This window comes from Eriocheir sinensis, unplaced genomic scaffold (genome assembly GCF_024679095.1).
Source record: "Eriocheir sinensis breed Jianghai 21 unplaced genomic scaffold, ASM2467909v1 Scaffold1230, whole genome shotgun sequence".
Classification (NCBI taxonomy): Eukaryota; Metazoa; Arthropoda; class Malacostraca; order Decapoda; family Varunidae; genus Eriocheir; species Eriocheir sinensis.
In genome coordinates, this window is record NW_026110553.1 from 61082 (window position 1) to 81405 (window position 20324).

The 20324-nt window shown below is 41.2% G+C and overlaps 2 long non-coding RNA genes across 7 annotated transcripts; one reads left to right on the top strand and one right to left on the bottom strand.

The window, feature by feature from the left end:
• The first annotated feature begins 5623 nt into the window (after positions 1-5623).
• Positions 5624-9607, top strand: LOC126989600 (uncharacterized). 3 transcript variants are annotated; one of them, XR_007743503.1, is made up of 4 exons: positions 5624-5818; positions 5949-6080; positions 6692-6808; positions 8562-8837. It is a non-coding gene; the product is annotated as an uncharacterized LOC126989600 (long non-coding RNA). The 3 variants fall into 3 exon arrangements; XR_007743502.1 differs by lacking the exon at positions 8562-8837 and adding an exon at positions 8854-9607 and having other exon boundaries at positions 5624-6080; XR_007743501.1 differs by having other exon boundaries at positions 5628-6080.
• A 1573-nt stretch (positions 9608-11180) lies between these two features.
• LOC126989601 (uncharacterized) lies at positions 11181-16078 on the bottom strand. Of its 4 annotated transcripts, XR_007743505.1 has the most exons (5): positions 13068-16078; positions 12873-12937; positions 12743-12807; positions 12548-12612; positions 11181-12482 (listed from the first exon to the last, which is right to left on the bottom strand). It is a non-coding gene; the product is annotated as an uncharacterized LOC126989601 (long non-coding RNA). The 4 variants fall into 4 exon arrangements; XR_007743507.1 differs by lacking the exon at positions 12743-12807; XR_007743506.1 differs by lacking the exon at positions 12548-12612.
• Between the last annotated feature and the right edge of the window lie 4246 nt (positions 16079-20324).

Genomic DNA, 20324 nt, shown 5'->3' on the forward strand with positions numbered 1-20324 from the left:
GAATTTGAAGATACCATAAGAATCCTCACTAAATTCCGCTTCGGAGCATATAATCGGCTAAAAAAGTTGGCCCACAAAATTTTGAGCAAGCAGCAGATTTCTCAAGAATCAGAGGGGAATGGAACACACACACACACACACACACACACACACACACACACACACACACACACACACACACACACACACACGATCCCTTTTTCACGGAAAAAAGTAAACTCGATGCGGCAACGTCTAAGGTCATATGACACCGAAGAGCAGGCAGAAAATATAAAGAAATGCAAGTTGAGAAAAGAAATAAGACGAAATAAGTTAAGAAATGAAATATAAGACATTAATTAATGAGTGATTTTTATTTGTTATGCTACTCTGCCGAGAGAAAAAATCAGTTTTCTCGGTGTAACTCGGGAACTAATAGACGTATGAGGAATTTGAAGATACCATAAGAATCCTCACTAAATTCCGCTTCGGAGCATATAATCGGCTAAAAAAGATGGCCCACAAAATTTCGAGCTAGCCGCAGATTTCTCAAGAATCGGAGGGGAATGGAACACACACACACACACACACACACACACACACACACACACACATGATCCCTTTTTCACGGAAAAAGGTAAACTCGATGCGGCAACGTCTAAGGTCATATGACACCGAAGAGCAGGCAGAAAATATAAAGAAATGCAAGTTGAGAAAAGAAATAAGAAGAAATAAGTTAAGAAATGAAATATAAGACATTAATTAATGAGTGATTTTTATTTGTTATGCTACTCTGACGAGAGAAAAAAAAATCAGTTTTCTCGGTGTAACTCGGGAACTAATAGACGTATGAGGAATTTGAAGATACCATAAGAATCCTCACTAAATTCCGCTTCGGAGCATATAATCGACTAAAAAAGATGGCCCACAAAATTTCGAGCTAGCCGCAGATTACTCAAGAATCGGAGGGGAATGGAACACACACACACACACACACACATGATCCCTTTTTCACGGAAAAAGGTAAACTCGATGCGGCAACGTCTAAGGTCATATGACACCGAAGAGCAGGCAGAAAATATAAAGAAATGCAAGTTGAGAAAAGAAATAAGAAGAAATATGTTAAGAAATGAGATATAAGACATTAATTAATGAGTTTATTTTATTTGTTAAGCTACTCTTACGAGAGAAAAAATTCAGTTTTCTCGGTGTAACTCGGGAACTAATAGACGTATGAGGAATTTGAAGATACCATAAGAATCCTCACTAAATTCCGCTTCGAGCATATAATCGGCTAAAAAGATGGCCCACAAAATTTCGAGCTAGCCGCAGATTTCTCAAGAATCGGAGGGAATGGAACACACACACACACACACACACACACACACACATATTACGATCCCTTTTTCACGGAAAAGGTAAATTGATGCGGCAACGTCTAAGGTCATATGACATCTAAGTTAAGAAATGAGATATAAGACATTAATTAATGCAAAATCAGAAAAAAAAAGACTTGGTGCTGCAGTGTTTAGGGTTAGATGGCACCAAATAACCGGAGTAAAAAAAAATATATATAAGTTGAGGAAAGAAATAAGAAGAAACAAGTTGAGAAAAGAGAAATAAGAAGATAATGATACAAAACATCCAGCAAAACTTAAATAATTTATCGAGTCTTACGTTCAATGGCGATTTTTATTTTATTTTCGGACTTGCATTAGAGAGTAAATTCATATTTCAGCCTGGTCATTAACCTAATGTCCTTAACCTTTCCGTGATTACAATCTCGTGGTCATTCGAGGGTCAAAGAAAGATCTAATCTTAACCCTTCAAGTATCCCTTCTCCGTCACCCCCCTCCCTCCCTGCTGGGCACCCCTACCGAGAGAAAAAAATCAGTTTTCACGGTGTAACTCGGGAACTAATAGACGTATGAGGAATTTGAAGATACCATAAGAATCCTCACTAAATTCCGCTTCGGAGCATATAATCGGCTAAAAAAGATGGCCCACAAAATTTCGAGCTAGCCGCAGATTTCTCAAGAATCGGAGGGAATGGAACACACACACACACACACACACACACACACACACACATTACGATCCCTTTTTCACGGAAAAGGTAAATTGATGCGGCAACGCCTAAGGTCATATGACATCGAAGAGCATGCAGAAAATATAAAGAAATGCAAGTTGAGAAAAGAAATAATAAGAAAGAAGTTAAGAAATGAGATATAAGACATTAATTAATGCAAAATCAGAAAAAAAAAAGACTTGGTGCTGCAGTGTTTAGGGTTAGATGGCACCAAATAACCGGAGTAAAAAAATATATATGTAAGTTGAGGAAAGAAATAAGAAGAAACAAGTTAAGAAATGAGAAATAAGAAGATAATGATACAATACATCCAGCAAAACTTAAATAAGTTATCGAGTCTTACGTTCAATGGCGATTTTTTATTTTATTTTCGGACTTGCATTAGAGAGTAAATTCATATTTCAGCCTGGTCATTAACCTAATGTCCTTAACCTTTTCCGTGATTATAATCTCGTGGTCATTCGAGGGTCAAAGAAAGATCTTATATTAACCCTTCAAGTATCCCTTCTCCTCACCCCCCCTCCCTCCCTGTTGGCACCCCTACCCTGTCACCTTCTCGCTTCCGTACGCTAGTCCGAGGGGTGGGGGGGGGATGAGGGGGTGAAAGGTAAAAGAGATGGGTGTGGAGGGGGGTTAGAGGGGGGTCCAGATACCCCTCTTCCGTAACCCCCTGCAAATTACCCCCACTCCTGTAACCCCTGCTGACCGCTGACCCCCAACCCCCACTTCCAGTCCCCCCCACTTCCAAATTACCCCCACTTCCGTACATTTGTTACTACTTGTGTAGGTAGCACCATGAAATTAAAAAGATACAATGGTAGGAAGGAAAGCACAACAAGGGAGGGGGCAGTACCTCCCCCTGGACAATAAGAAAATAAAATGTGGGGACGGAGAACATTGCCCAAGCACTAGATGGGAATGAATACAGAGATAGAGTAAATACTAGTCCTTAAAGTAAAATACCGCAGAGATCACAGCCTTGTATAGCACGGCAGTAGTTCAGGCTGCCACACACGGCATCACCACCGTCGTGCAAACTGAGGGTGTTCCTTGAGGATAGCAGGGAGGACATCATGGTTCAGGAGCCAACAAATCGACTCTTTTCCTTTCCTTTTCTTTCCTTATTGTTCTCAGCAAGTCTTGCAGGTTGGTTTTCTGCTCGCCTTCTAGATGTTTAGAAATATCCTCATCCACCCAATTTCTTGAGAAGGCACTCGTATCCTCAGAAATCCTCTACGGGGAGTATTAATGGCGATACGATTTATTTTCTGTCGCTAAATCTAAGACGCTGCCATTCAGTATTTCCTAAACAATTCTTACCCTCTTGGCACTGGAAAGAAAGGTAATTTTACGAGCAATCTTTTGGTATCCTTAAGAAGGCTCTACGTGCGGCACAGACGGAGATATAAGCAGGTAAAGATTTCACCCCCCTCCTCGGCAACTCTACGGGGCTAAACTACCACATTTCCCCCGCGAGGCCTTAACACGAAAAAGTTAAAAAATTGAAAAATCGTTATTCCTTCTTCCAGTTTGATGAGAGAGGTTGATGTACGTGAAGAAAAAAATACTAAAATTTCTGGTGCTATCAGAATTGCGATAGGCCTAAAACTGACGGAGTTATGAACGGTTTTGTGAGAGCCTTCGAAAACTTTCTAAGCCTCTAACTCTTGAATCAATGCGTGTTGCAATATGCCCGATTAGCAACTGATAGAAAAAATTCCGACGAACACGCTGGTGCTTTCAGAATTACGCTACCACTAATGGGTATAGAGATATATTGATTTGAAATTTCGCACTTTTCGACATTTGTGGCAACGTCACTAGCTAGTTTATTATCAATCCTTTCTTCTTCGTCGAAATATAATAAAAGTCTTATATTTTGACAAGAAATGCAACGCTGGTCTGCTACATGCTATATTCTGAGAAATGGTCGTAACCCTCAATTTTATCCTCTCGTTTTTTCTCGTGTTCGTTGCACTCATCTGGTGTAGAATTTGACGCTGAACATTTTGATGCTTATTAGAATCCGATCGGCAGAGTATTAACGGAGCTATGAACGATTTTGTGTTTCCACCGTTATGAAACTCTCCGGTGTTTACGGCCAGAATTTCACCTCCTCTAAAACCATCTTTTTTCAAATATGCAAGTTTCGTTATTCTTGCCTGCAGCTTGATCAGAGAGGTTCATAGACGTGAAGAAAACAATATTAGAATTTCTGGTGCTATCAGAATTGCGCTAAGCCTAAAACTGACGGAGATATCCACGATTTAAAAAAACGTGCTGAAACTTTGAAGGCCTATAACTCTTTTAATACTGTAAAGTTTTGTATGCCCAATTGTCGCCTGGGAGAACCAGTTACGGGAAACACGCTGGTGCCTTCAGAATGACGCTACGACCAATAGTTATGGAGTTAGTATGATCTGTTTTTCGCGTTTTTTTTTAACTTTGATCCAACGTTCATCGTTTAATATCTATTTTTTCTCATTCGTCAATAGATAATGAAAGTTTTAGAATTTAACGATGAATACAACGCTGGTCTCGAATCTTCGCTACGACCTTTAGTTTTGGAGACAACACGTCATTTCTTTAACCACCTGTCACGCCTTTACTAGTGAAGATACGTTTATGGAAATAAGTATCACGAGTTGAACCGACATGAGCTATAATTTGACGTTTTTAAATTTAACTTTGAACGTGTTTGGTTCTTTTTTTTTATTTCTTGATATTTCTTGATGAGCAACTGATACAAGGTGTAGAGTTTACCGGAGAACACGATAGCGCTGTCAGAATCAAGATAGCTTTTTTCGTTATTGAGCTATACCGGTCCAAAGGTCGGTCTTAACGGTTTTCGCCTGCGCCTCTTGCTGTGTCCATGTTTTCCTCGTGTTTGTGGAGCTCCCCGGGTGTAGTATTTGACGCTGAACATTTTGGTCTTTACTAGAATCCGATCGGTTGAGTATTAACGGAGTAATCAACGATTTTGTGTTTAGGGGGGGGGGAGTGGTCGGGTGGTATCACCGGGGTGGTGATAGGGGTCTTGGGCAGGGGGGGGTTGTCTATAGGGTGGCCCGGGGGAGGGGGTGTAGGGGGCGGAGGGGGAGGGTGAACGATGTTTTTTATTTTTCGTTTAGTTTAAAAATGTTTCGTGCTGTGAATTCATATGTTGTGTATAGTTTTTATAATGTATCGTGTATTTTCTTTTTTATATTGGTGGCGTGTTTTACCATATTTGAAGGGGCGCTGTAGACTTTTCTTACGTTACTGAGCCTAAAAATAAATAATATGTTGTCTGACGTTCCTAACATTGGTGAATAAGCTTTAATATTGTCGATAGAGGTTTGTTTTGATCAAACCCTTACGGAATGATATACTCTTTTAAGTTTTTCATTTCGACTTGGTGATCTAAAATGGCGGCAGTCCAGTCCTGCTTATATATCGTTCTCGCCATATAACACCTTCTCCACTGCCTTCTCCACCTCCTGCTCCACCTCAACATTCTCCACAGCCTTCCCCATGACCTGCACGGCCTACTAAACGAAGGTACCAGCTCGTTGTTGCCCAACACGCGTTAATATTAAGCCATTACAGGGAAGATATTGTGGGCCATGGTGCCAAGTTGTGATTTTCAAGGGTGGTTTAAGCGCCAAGTGTCTACGAGAGTGCCACAAAGGGTATGGCCGTAGTATTCAAGGGCCATGGACCACCGAAGGGCCATTAGAGGGAAGATACTGTGTGCCATGGTGCCAAGTTGTGATTTTCAAGGGTGGTTTAAGCGCCAAGTGTCTACGAGAGTGCCACAAAGGGTATGGCCGTAGTATTCAAGGGCCATGGACCACCGAGGGGCCATTAGAGGGAAGATACTGTGTGCCATGGTGCCAAGTGTACGAGGGTGCCACAGAAGGTTAGGTAGACGCCCCTGCCATGGCCTTACTCAACCAGGGCCATGGACCACCGGAGGGCCATTGGAGGGGAGAAATAATGGTCCATAGTGCCATATTTTGTGATGTTCAAGGTTAGTATCAGTGCCATGGTGCCTGGGTAGGCCTATATAAAGGTGCCATGGTCGAGGGATGCCACGTACAGCCTGGGCCATGGACCAGAGGATGGCCATAGTGTGTGTGTGTGTGTTTTGAGGATATTGTGTAAGTATTTTAAGCCTGTGTGTGTGTGTGTGTGTGTGTGTGTGTGTGTGTGTGTGTGTCCTGGTAAAACTATAGAATCACACCCGGAAGTGCCTCTGTCCATGCACGTTTTTGTGTGTGTGTGTGTTTGTGTGTGTGTGTGTGTGTCCTGGTAAAACTATAGAATCACACCCCGTAGCAGCTTCTTTCCATTTGTGTTTTTGTCATGTATGTTTTTTTTTTTTGTGTGTGTGTGTGTGTGTGTGTTTTGAGGAGATTGTGTAAATATTTTAAGGCTGTGTGTGTGTGTGTGTGTGTGTGTGTTTTGAGGAGATTGTGTAAATATTTTAAGGCTGTGTGTGTGTGTGTGTGTGTGTGTGTGCTGGAGTTTAGTGGTGGCATGGTGGGTAACACACACTGGGGTGTTATGCTATAATAGATTGCTACGCTAAATTCAGTGTGGAATGTATTGTTATTATTATTATTATTGTTATTATTGCAGGAGTAGCTGTGAATGGCCTCAATGAAGAATGCGAGAAGTCTGAACATGAGATACAGGAGGAGGCCCTGATACGACAAGAATGTGGCTTCACCTACAGGGGATGCATTTGAGATTAAGGTAGGCCAATGTGTGTACTTACCTTGTTGTATATACCTTGTTGTGAAATACTGGAAAAGAGATGTACTAGGTTCGTGCTGTCCCGTCTCCATAACGCTTAGTAGGCCTATGTGTGTGTGTGTGTGTGTGTGTTTAAGGTTAGATTAAGTTAGGCAAAGCTAGGTTAGGCAAGGTTAGATTAGGTTAGGCAAGGTTAGATTAGGTGAGGTAAGGTTAGTTTAGGTTAGGCATGGTTAATCAGCCTTCCAGCAGCTAGTCGTAATGTGTTAAAAAGCTTTGTGAGACTGTACAGGGCAACGCTTACTGGTCTGAACATGCGTTGTTCATGAGAGACTAGTGTTTGTAAACTAAAGCGCCAGCTTTTGACGATGGGACACCAAATAACACAACACCGGGTGCCTTCAATACTATGGCATGCTCGCAAACGAATGTGGAATATCAAATTTGAGGCAGTGAATAATCATTTTTTGGGCAAAGTTAAATGATTTTTCTCTTTGATATATTGATTATTGAGTCTAACATAAAAAAATAACCTAGTGTTTTAATGTTGATGATCTAAGTATGAAATCTCTTCACCGAAGATATTTCATACCCCAAAGTTTTTTCATACAACACCGGGCGCCCGGGCCACGTGTAGGGAGATGTTTTTTTCTGAGAGGCGGAAAAAAGTAGCGATTATTGCTAGTTTGGTTACAAAAGTAACGAAGATACTGATATATATTTAATTAAGTAACGGATGGCTGATAACCCAATTTTATTATCAGCGATAAAGTATCGCGATAACTTACCGCGATAACGCCCAGCTATGAGATTATGTTAGGTAAGGTTAGATTAGGTTAGATTAGGTCAGGGAAGGTTAGGTAAGGTTAGATTAGGTTAGGGAAGGTTAGGTAAGGTTAGATTAGGTTAGGGAAGGTTAGGTAAGGTTAGATTAGGTTAGGGAAGGTTAGGTAAGGTTAGATTAGGTTAGGGAAGGTTAGGTAAGGTTAGATTAGGTTAGGGAAGGTTAGGTAAGGTTAGATTAGGTGAGGTAAGGAAAACCGAGGTTTGACTGTATTTTTATTTTATTTTATTTTCTCTTTTTTTGTGTGTATTTCTCTCTCTCTCTCTCTCTCTCTCTCTCTCTCTCTCTCTCTCTCTCTCTCTCTCTCTCTCTCTCTCTCTCTCTCTGTAATTACCTTTCTGTCTACCTATTTCTGGTTTTATTTTATTTTATTTCTCTCTCTCTCTCTCTCTCTCTCTCTCTCTCTCTCTCTCTCTCTCTCTCTCTCTCTCTCTCTCTCTCTGCAATTACCTTTCTGTCTACCTATTTCCGGTTTTATATTCTCTCTCTCTCTCTCTCTCTCTCTCTCTCTCTCTCTCTCTCTCTCTCTCTCTCTCTGTAATTACCTTTCTGTCTACCTATTTCTGGTTTTATTTTTATCTCTCTCTCTCTCTCTCTCTCTCTCTCTCTCTCTCTCTCTCTCTCTCTCTCTCTCTCTCTCTCTGTAATTACCTTTCTGTCTACCTATTTCTGGTTTTATTTTATTTTTTCTCTCTCTCTCTCTCTCTCTCTCTCTCTCTCTCTCTCTCTCTCTCTCTCTCTCTCTCTCTCTCTCTCTCTCTCTCTCTCTCTCTCTCTCTCTCTCTCTCTCTCTCTCCCCTTCCTCCCTTTCCTTCCATACCAAAACCATTCTTCTTACTATTATTATTATTATTATTATTATTATTATTATTATTATTATTATTATTATTATTATTATTATTATTGCAGGAGTAGCCGTGAATGGCCTCAATGAAGAACATGAGACACAAGAGAAGATAGGAGGAGGAGGAGGAGGAATACATACATAGGAAGAATACATAGGAAGAACAGACACCAGAAGACCTATCGGTCTATGGCGAGGGTGTCTGTTTAAGCAGGAGAGAAGGAGGAGGGCCTGATACAACATGAAAGCCTTCCCAAATGTGTGTGTGTGTGTGTGTGTGTGTGTGTGTGTGTGTGTGTGTGTGTGCTTGCTTGCAGGGAGATGAACCTTTATCTGACTAATGAGACTTTCTTTCAGGTCTGTGTGGAGGTGGGGGAGGAAGACTGCAGGAGGCTGTAGAGGGGTGGATTGGGTGAAGGGGGACTTGACAACACTACCATGCAAGCTGGGCTAAGATAATGTATGATTGGTTTTGTTACGCTCAGAGGGAAGGGCAATCCCAGATACGTTGTAGAGGCGCTGTTTTGGCCTGGCCGTAGTGAGTTTCTTTATGTGCACCATTTAATTCTGCATGTTTTCGTATATAATACATGATGATTATGTTGAGTTTATGGCTGAAAACTTGTTATATTCAATAGCGACATTTGAAATTTGGCGTGCACGGTGATCTCGGATACGGTCCGGGGCGCTGTTTTGGCCCGGCCGTAGTGAAGGGGTTAAGTGTATCTATGAAGGCTAATTATCTATAAGTATTTAAGTGTAAGGTTCTGTGGGGTAACTAATCTAAGTGTAATGGTGCATTCTGTGGGAATTACTTAAGTGTAATCTATGAAGGCTACATCTATAAGTATATAAGTATGTAAGGTCCTGTGGGGTAACTAATCTAAGGTTATGTACAACTACTGGTTCTGGTGCTGTGGGTAACTCCTACAAACCCTTTCTACTATGGCTATTAATTAACAAAAACCTCTTACTTTCAGCTTGTGTACTGGGTTAAAAAATAGTTAATGTTAGAGTTGGAAGTGTCTGACAGTCCCATCTCTTTCTTACAGGCCAAACACTGCAGAGGAGGAGGAGAAGAAGGAGGAAGAAGAAGAAGAAGAAGGAGGAGGAGAAGGAGGAAGAAGAAGGAGGAGTAGGAGGAAGAAGAAGGAGAAAGAGGAGGAGGAGGAGGAGGAGGCAACTTATAAATACAGGCAGAAGTATATGTGCCAAGGAAAATATTTAAATGATCTGTATTATGTAAAGTATTGAATTTAAAATATATCTACTAATAATTTCTATGCATGTTTACAGGGTTACATATTTAAGCTGTAATATAATTTGTATGTATTTAAATGGGGTTTTAGTTATAAGGTGTTTGGTATTGCTATACTTATAAAATCTTCGGTTTTTGGGTATATAATTCTAAGTAAGTGTTTCCCTACGTTATTTAAGTGTAAAGTAAGTGTGTAAGGTATTAAGTTATATATTAAAGTGTGTACCGGGTTCTCTAATAAGCGTGTAGTGATTGGAATCATTTAAGTGTAATGTATAAAGGTTACATATATATATATATAAGTATTTAAGTGGGAGCAGCAAGTAGTGGGCTTTATTTTTCTACACTTTTTTGCCCTTGAAAAAAAAAATACTGTGAAATCTTTAAGTGTACTGTATGAAGGCTATACATTTATAAGTATGTGTAACGTCCTGTGGGGGCTAACTAATGTAAGGGTGATTTCATAAGTGTTACCGTAGTGGTGTGACTTAATCAGCAACCTCTACTGCAATTAGTCTGAGTACAATTACTGGTTCTGGTACTCTGAGTATTAACAAAACCTTTTAATTTCAGTTACCAAGGACAACCTCTGCTGCTCCGGGTATCAACTCCTGCACTCCTGGGACTGGTGTAACATCTGCATGCCCTCGTAATAACTCACTCTGCTTCTGCTGTTCGTAACACCTCGCTCTGCGTCTGCTGTCGTAACGAAGCTTCTGTGTACTAACTCCTGCTCGCTTAACCCGCATGGATTTTGTATAACGCCTCTTGTAGTTTTCGTGTGATGGTTCTCTTTCCTCTTCCTTCATAACTAATCGCACGGCTTTGCATGAAAACTCCAGCAACTTACGGCTTAAATTTCGCATGAGAACTACTCCTGCTTACGTATGACAATTCTCTCTGCCTTTCCTAACGACTCATGGATTTTGCATAACCCCATTCCATTTCCGCTGTCATGCTAACCCATACTAATGCTGGCTGGAGTATCCTAACCCATAGTCTAAGCTGCCGGCCAGAGCTTCAGGTGACCCCTAACTTGAAGCCTGTCGGATCAGCGTCTAGCGAGGGAGGTTCCGTCAGGTTCCGTTCCCCCCTAGAGATGTCTCCACCTTAAAAAAATAGTTTGACATCATTTGAGAGCAGCAGTACAGGCCAGGTATCAGAGAGGGGTTCAGGCCTATATGGGGGCACCTCCGTTAGGCTTGTACCTCAAAAAATAAAAGATTAAAAATTAAAAAAAAGACTATGTGTCCAAGTCATGTGAGAATCCTGACTATGGAGGGAGATTATCCTCAAGCACGTACGGTTATATATATGTGTGTATCTTTTACCCACCCATGCGTGCAGTACGGTTGAACAGAAGAACGTAAGAACGTGGTGGTGGTGGTGGTGGTGGTAGGGATCATGTTTCTTAACGGTCCCTCTAAGCGAGAAAAATGAGAAAAAATCATCACTCACACAAACCATTTCATAATACATATCCAAGCATTTGTCATCAGATTATGTATCATCTATTTTGGGGGGTTTATATCATGGCACAAATTTGGCCCGTCGCCGCTACATGGTAAAGCCACAAATTTGGCCCGTCGCTGCTACACGGTAAAGCCACAAATTTGGCCCGTCGCTGCTACTGTGTTAAAAAGCATTACCAAGCACATCAGATGCCCGGGAAACATACTATACTATATGAAAACCTTACCAAGCACATGCAACCTCTACCATGCCTTACCTCTCATAAAATAATCTACCAATTAATATATTTGCCTACTCTAACAGTCTACATTTTCAGGACTTGTATTTATGTATTAATTTTTATTGTGTTATTTTAGTGTTGATTTGTATGTCTGTTGTTGATTGTATAATTCCAAGGCTGAAAAGGTCCGTAATTGGGTTCTCAAGGGTGTGTTTTGAGGTTGATGGTACAGAGGAAGGGTCACATTTTCAGCTGGGTCATAAAAGCACCCCTGCCTGTATATAACACCTCTGAAAGCCTTGTCAAATATGTGTTTTTTAGGTTGATGGCACAGAGGAAGGGTCACATTTCCACAGATCATAAAAGCATCTCGGAAAATGCCCAAACCTCCACTGAAAGCCTTGTCAAATATGTTTTATTTTTTTTACGTCATGGCCTATTGCGCCGGTAGGCTTCTTCCCGGTGGATCCTGATGGTCGGCCCAAGGCTTCTTCCCAGTGGGGCCTGATGGTCGGCCCAGCCCGTTCTGGCGCAGGCAAGTGTTTATAGTGGTGCCATCTTGCATTGGCTCATGCTGCCCTCCCGGAGCTCATCTTTAATCCTAGAATCTAGAGTCCGGGTTGATAGGTGGTCTTCTGGACAGCATGTGGGTAGTTTTAACCCGGTAGCAGCGGGGATCATGTTTCTTAATGGTCCCTCTAAGTGAGAAAAATGGGAAAAAATCATCACTCACACAAACCATTTCATAATAATATATATCAGCATTTGTGATAATTTTATGTATCATCTATTTTGGGGGGTTTAAATCATGGCACAAATTTGGCCCGTCGCTGCTACACGGTAAAGCCACAAATTTGGCCCCTCGCTGCTACCGGGTTAAGCCACTTGGCACCCATTGGTCTGGGTAAGTTATATTTTATTGGTGAACATTGTAAAGTAAGTGTTTTTTCCTTCATAGCCGGAGAACAGATGCTGCCACTCAGCCACTCAGCCCTTGGAAACTGCAAATAGCTTAAATTCATGTGAGGATCTAACCTAACTCCCAGCTTAACTCAGCCCTTGGAAACTGCAAATAGCTTAAATTCATGCAAGGATCTAACCTAACTCCCAGCTTAACTCAGCCCTTGGAAACTGCAAATAGCTTAAATTCATGTGAGGATCTAACCTAACTCCCAGCTCAACTCAGCCCATGGAAACTGGAAATAGCTTAAATTCATGTGAGGATCTAACCTAACTCCCAGCTTAACTCAGCCCTTGGAAACTGCAAATAGCTTAAATTCATGCAAGGATCTAACCTAACTCCCAGCTTAACTCAGCCCTTGGAAACTGCAAATAGCTTAAATTCATGTGAGGATCTAACCTAACTCCCAGCTCAACTCAGCCCTTGGAAACTGGAAATAGCTTAAATTCATGTGAGGATCTAACCTAACTCCCAGCTTAACTCAGCCCTTGGAAACTGGAAATAGCTTAAATTCATGTGAGGATCTAACCTAACTCCCAGCTTAACTCAGCCCTTGGAAACTGGAAATAGCTTAAATTCATGCGAGGATCTAACCTAACTCCCAGCTTAACTCAGCCCTTGGAAACTGGAAATAGCTTAAATTCATGCAAGGATCTAACCTAACTCCCAGCTTAACTCAGCCCTTGGAAACTGGAAATAGCTTAAATTCATGTGAGGATCTAACCTAACTCCCAGCTTAACTCAGCCCTTGGAAACTGGAAATAGCTTAAATTCATGTGAGGATCTAACCTAACTCCCAGCTTAACTCAGCCCTTGGAAACTGGAAATAGCTTAAATTCATGCGAGGATCTAACCTAACTCCCAGCTCAACTCAGCCCTTGGAAACTGGAAATAGCTTAAATTCATGCGAGGATCTAACCTAACTCCCAGCTTAACTCAGCCCTTGGAAACTGGAAATAGCTTAACTTGTGAGGTTCTGTCTACGTATATCTATATTAATTTTATCTATAGCTTATCTTGGTCATATTCTGCTTAGATGCTTATCACTGACTTAATAACAATGAGTCTATTCTTATGTGAGGAGAACTGTGTGTAGGAAGGGATTGAGTGAGGGAGTCTAGCCATCTGCAAAGGACTTGTATTCAGAATTTGCTATATATTTAACACTTGAAAGCTTATAATTAGTACCGGCAAAAATTCAAGGGGCTAAACCATCACATTGAAAGAGGGAGGGTTGACCTAGGAGAATGAATTAGCTCCCCAGCCACCCACAAACTATTTATATAGAGGGAATTTGACTGTTTGGAAAAGTCCCGTGCTGTCAGAATTTACTATGTATTTACTGTTGAAAGTTCAGACTTGTTTATAATCCAAGTTCCTGAGCATATCAATGAACAAGGATTGACCGAGAAGAATTAATGATGTCCCCAAACAGTATTTATCAGGATCAAGTAAGTGATTAATTACCCAACACAGCACTCGGATATATTAATACTGACTATGTATCCAAGTTCCAAGGCATCAGATTGAGTGAGGCCTACAGAGATTAATTACACCCCCAAAGGAAGAATTTTAATTGCTAAATCCAGTTGGTATAGAAAGAGAGAGGATCTAGATTAGGTTGAATATGGAATGACTATATAGGCCTACACAGAATCACAAAAGTAGCCTATAAGTATTGCAAGTAATTTATAAGAACAGTTCATAAGGAAGAATTTTAATGTCTAAATCCAGTTGGTATAGAGAGAGAGAGGATTGAGGTTAGGTTGAGTATTATGGAATGTAGGCCTACACAGAGTCACAAAAGTAGCCTATAAGTATTGCAAGTAATTTATAAGTGGGGAAGGATTGGTCAACAACCTCATGGCCCAGAATCAGTCAGCATGTGTTAGTTTCCCATCTGAGCTCAGCATATGGGGGTTTATTAAGTCAGTAATGTTAATTCTCACTCAGCATAGCCTGTGTATCAATGCTGACTATTTTGAACTCAGGATGGTCAAGATATCACCATGACAGCATTAAAGATTCAATGATGTCAGGCTGTACTCAGCATGACCGATTTTTTCATACCAATTCTATGCTATAAATATAATATGCTGACTTTGTTAATCTGAGTTTAGTAAGGATTTGATCAGCATGGCTTAATTAACATATAAGTTACAGCATGGCCATTTTTTATGCTCAATTTATATCAGCTCAGCATAAACGTTTTTGAGTGCTGTACGTGACCTTCCTTTAAGTCAGCATGCATTAATTGTCTGAAGCCAGTATCCATGGCCTCGTCCAACTCAGCATATGTTGTTAAATAGGAAGATTTTTGTAGCAATATGCTTCAGCTCGATCAGCATATGTATGGCCTCTATTTTCAGAGCTCAGCCTAGGCTTGATTGTTATAGATGTCTTGTGGCTCTCAGCATTCAGCATGGCTCAGCTAGACTCGATGAAGAAAAGTGATATATGAAGTCAGCATTTAAAGTCAGCATCTCTCTCTCTCTCTCTCTCTCTCTCTTCCCGTATTTAGGGGGTAAATCTTACGAACGATCTTCCCATCACGGCTTAATTCGATATCAGCCCTTAATTGGTGTTACCGTTAAGTATAGCATTAAATATTATGCATGCAGGGGGCGAGAAAGGTGGAAAAAGAGTAAAATATGACGAGCCGGAAGAATTATTATGGCAAGCGGGCGGTGTTGCCATTCTGAAAAAAAAAAACGTTATTTTTTCGTAAGTCTATAAGATTATTTCAGCGATCCCTCGTGTCTGGGTATGCTAGATCACAGGTCAAGTCAGGCAATAAACATGTTCCGTACGAGTGTGATGACTCCGGAAACGATATATCAGTAGTGTGCTGAGGTGACCGATCAGCTGATTAAAACAGCTGATTGGGTACGCGGAGATTTAAACATTACATCATAGCTGTCGGATGGGTTTTAATTTACAGATTTACATAGAAAATCAGACCCCATGGTCCAGACTAAGTGGCCTGTCCTTAAACTAAGTGATTCTACATTAATCCGATGGCTCCATAACGTTGCATTTCAACTCTAGTTAATATATTGAGTTGAAGGAAGTGACGGCCGAGCTTGTTTTTAAAGGGGATCAATCGTGTTACACTGGACCACTGAAGGAAGGCAGGGAGCTTATTCCATTCTCGCACTACAACGTTGATGAAGAAAAATTTGGTTCAGTCTGAATTTACTTGTCTACATTTGAGTTTTACGCCTTAATTAATTTGTTCCTCTTACGCAAAGTGTCATCGATCATAAACAATATTGATCTGTCTACATTCGTGAAACATATGGAGCCAAGCTCAGCAAATTCAGCATGGCCCAGAATTTCTTTAAGTCGGCATGGTCTGAAGTCAGCATGGCCTATAGCTGGCTCGCCCAACTCGGCATATGTCGGTACAGGAAGCTTTTTTGTAGCGATATGCTTAATTCAACTCAGCCTATGACCTTTTCTGAGCTCAGCATACTACTACTACTACTACTACTACTACTACTACTACTACTACTACTACTACTACTACTACTACTACTACTACTACTACTACTACTACTACTACTACTACTACTACTACTACTACTACTACTACTACTACTATTACTACTACTACTACTACTACTACTACTACTACTACTACTACTACTACTACTACTACTACTACTACTATTACTAGGGGTTTAATTATGAACAAGTCAGCAATGCTCACTCAGGATGGCTAGCTGTTTCTCAATGCTGATCCTATTTTGAACTCAGCATGCATTAAAGTTACTGATTTCAGTCTGTATAACCACTCTGAGCTCAGCATGGTGGTCTATATATGACAGCATGATCGTTTTCTTGATATGCTGAGTTCGGAGTTCAACATGGATTTAAGTTAAGATTAGCATATGAGTCAGCATGGCCATAAGTTTAAATCAGCTTGCATAAGATCGAGTCAGCATGGCTATCTCTTTCAATGCTGACTTTTTATAGGCTCACCATAGGAATTATACAAGTGAACAATGCCGTCATTGAACTCAACTTACTGCATATATTGTGACCTTTATTTCAAGTCAGCATGCATCATGAAGTCAGCATGTGACCGTAAGTTTAAATCAGCTTGATAGCATAAGATATAGCATTTCAGCATATATCCTTCAACTTAATATCAACTAGAGTAGAAATGCAACGTTTTGGAGTCTTCTGATTAATGTAAAATCACTTAGGTTTAAGGACAGACCACCAAGTCTGGACCATGGGGTCTGTGTGGTCTGATTTTCTATGTAAATCTATGTAAAGGTTGGAACAATTAGTTTTGAGGTACAACAATGAGTTTTCCTGTTCCAACGTCCATCTTTCCTTATTAAATATTTCAAAGCCATTATTTACACGGTTTTAGGTTTAATTAAAGAGAAAAAGCGATATAATTACCATTTTATACAGGAAGAAACGTTGTAACCAATGGCTTTAAGATCTAATTAATACGTGATTCATTTCCCTTCCTCCCTCCCTCTATCTCCCTCTCCCTCCCTCCCTCCCTCCATGCTTCACGTAAGGGAGACTACTAAGTGTATTAAGAACTCCCTGAAGCCATTATTCCCACATATAAGCTCATTACATCATATTGTAAGCCCGTGCTGAAGAGTGATAGGATTTTATACTTTCTGCAGTTTCGTTCACAACATGTGCCGAGACCCAGACCCAGACCAACCCATTAATAACGAATAATAATGATTCCAAGGCCTTACCGCTGTTATTAAGGCCCCGGCAGGACTTAATTGGGGTTTACTAATGACAGGACACGCGATAAAAGGGCAAAGGGGCAGTTAAATAGAGTAATTAATGTTTCCGAGGTTAAACTAAAACTATTTATGTCAGCGATAATATACCTAAGCACTGCAAAAAAAGCCCTATTAATTAAACATTTCGACCCTATCTCTAAATAAATCTAGTTATTGGAGCGGAAAAGACAGTTCCAGGGTCATTTAATTCAAGTACGAGAATCTACTGAGGTGGTAGGAATCATCTCGCAGCCGGAAAATAGCTCGCAAAGGGGACTTGAAACTGCTTAATTTTCAATATATCACTCACTGCTATCGTTTAACTGTCCCTTTGCGACTTCAATACACTGCAAATACATCAGATAAACACTTAAAATCAGTAGAAGGCTTTAAAACAAACACATAGGAGATTACATAGGAGGAACTGCTCTGAGCTGATACTCACTCCTGGTTTGGGCAATCTCAACGCTTATATATAGATCACAGGTGGTTAAAGAGACATAAATCAAGGCAAATTAAGACGTTTTTTGCTGTCTTTACCCCATTGGTCATGTGTAGTGGGTAGTATCGCGACTTATTTCCCCGAGGAGGCATTTCTCGTACACACCTGGCCCCAGCCGTGGAGGGAGGAGGCTGCTGTGTTATTTTTGTGTTTTTTGAAGCGAATTATCCTGTTGCCGAGGGAGCCATGCATCTAGAAACGGTAAATAGTCCCTTGTGATTGTTTTGGGTGGGTGAGGGCAGTGAATTAAGGCTTGTAATAGGTGGAAATAGGGAAAATGTATCGGTGGGGGGAGAGGTGGATTTAAATGGCCGCCGTGGTTGTTCAGAAGTTCATCGTTTTTTACTGATTTCCGGTAAAGTAGAGTACGTAGCGGCACGGGGCTTGAGGGGCAGGGCGACACGTGCATTGTATTCCTGTGTGTGAAGTTGGAGAGCGGGATATAAGCCGGTAAGGTCAGAAAGGTCAAGTATATAACTGGCTTGGGGTGTCCGGCTCCATATATGACCTTAATTATTAATGACCTCTAAGACCTTCGGGCACTATGATAGGGAGAACTGAGATGAATGACCTAATGTATGGGGTCAAATGAGGTGTGAGTGTCTTAAATATTGAATTATGGGCGTTTAGCGGTGAGGTCATAAGGGCGTAACCGGCGGATGGAGCGAACCATATGTGACGTATTATCTCAGTTATCAATAACACCTAAGAACTTTGAACGCTATGAGAGGGAGAACTAAGCTGAATGACCTAATGTATGGGGTCAAATGAGGTGTGAGTGTCTTAGATATTGAATTATGGGCGTTTAGCGGTGAGGTCATAAGGGCGTAACCGGCGGATGGGAGCGAACCATACGTGACCTTATATCCGTGAGTTTTGACCAGTGTAAGATGCCTGGGTACTCCTATATTAAGGGTTAGGGTGTATTTGTGTTGTATTATTGCAGATATGAGGTGTGGGTTGTGTTACTCAGGAAATATTGAAGGTTAACGTGAGCTAGAAGTGTTTTAAGGGTGACTCGTCTAGCGGGCGGGGTGAATTTTACGAATTTTTCAGATTTATTTATTTCAGTGTTATTTCTCGTGATTTTTTTGCGTTTTCATCGACATGGTTGTGATTTCATGTGTGTCTGAGGTGGTATTGATGGTGATTGTGGTGATTTTAGGTGATACATGTGGTGGTGATGACCCGGGGTGGTGAACCTATTAACTCTAAGGGGGAATATGTAGGTTAGCGTTGTTGCCTTGACCACATGTGCTTACCCTAGACCATCGGGTGTCATTCTAGAGTTATACATGCTCCTGGTACTGCGAAGGCTGGCATGAACCTATATTTTGCCTGTCAATATTTACTTTGCTCTCACAGGAGGTTAAGGTTAAAATCTAAGTTTAATCCAAGGTTAGGATAACTTAGTGATGACCAGTATCTTATCCTAGACCTGGGGGCTTCGTGGTGCAGTGGTTAGCAGTTAGCACACTCGGCTCACAACCGAGAGAGCCTGGGTTCGATTCCCGGGCAGAGTGGGAAAATTTGGGAGGCTTTTCCGATACCCTACGCCCCTGTCCACCCAGCAGTGTACCAGGTATTAATTGGGGGTTGTGTCCCGTCTCCTGGGATCTGTTCCCTTCTATAATTCCTTCCCCTTCTGTCTCTCTCCGGCATATGACCACAGATGTTGCGCCGACTAAATGAAATTTTCCAACTTTTTTATCCTAGACCATTGGGTGTTTTTCTAGAGGTCTGGTCATGGTACCGTGAGGGCAGGAACTGACCTATTTTGTCTGTCAATTTTTATCTTGCTCTCACAGGAGGTTACGTTAAAATCTAAGTTATCCAAGGTTAGGATAACTTAGCGCTGACCGGGCATTTTTTTTGTTAATGTTTCCGATATTTTTCAGCCCTTGAATATATAAATAAGTGTGAAGTGATGAGACTTGGGTGTTTTTTCTGGAATAACACCCACTTGTTTAGGATAAATAGGCAGGATAGGCCTCTCACCACACTGCCGTTGATGTCACTGGCGGGAGAGGTGGCTACAGTCATCTCCATACTCCCCGCCTCTTAAAATATTGTCTTGGGGTGCAACGCAGTATATATTTGTTTTATTTCATTGTGGTAGTAGAGTGCACGGCAGGTACGGTTAACCCGGTAGCTGTGGGGATCATGTTTCTTAACTCGGTAGCAGCGACACATCAAATTTGTGGCTTTACCGTGTAGCAGTGATGGGCCAAACCTGTGTCTTTACCGTGTAGCAGTGACGGGCCAAATTTGTGGCTTTACCATGTAGCAGCGACGGGCCAAACCTGTGTTTTACCATAGCAGTGACGGGCCAAATTTGTGGCTTTACCATGTAGCAGCGACGGGCCAAATTTGTGGATTTACCGTCTAGCAGCGACGGGCCAAATTTGTGGCTTTACCGTGTAGCAGTGACAGGCCAAATTTGTGCCATGATATAAACCCCCCAAAATAGATGATACATAATCTGATCACAAATGCTTTATATATAATATGAAATGGTTTGTGTGAGGGGTGATTTTTTCCATTTTTCTCGCTTGGAGGGACCATTAAGAAACATGATCCCTGCTGCTGCCACTGGGTTAAAGGCCCTTCCCCCTAAGCGAGAAAAATGAGAATAAAATCATCACTCA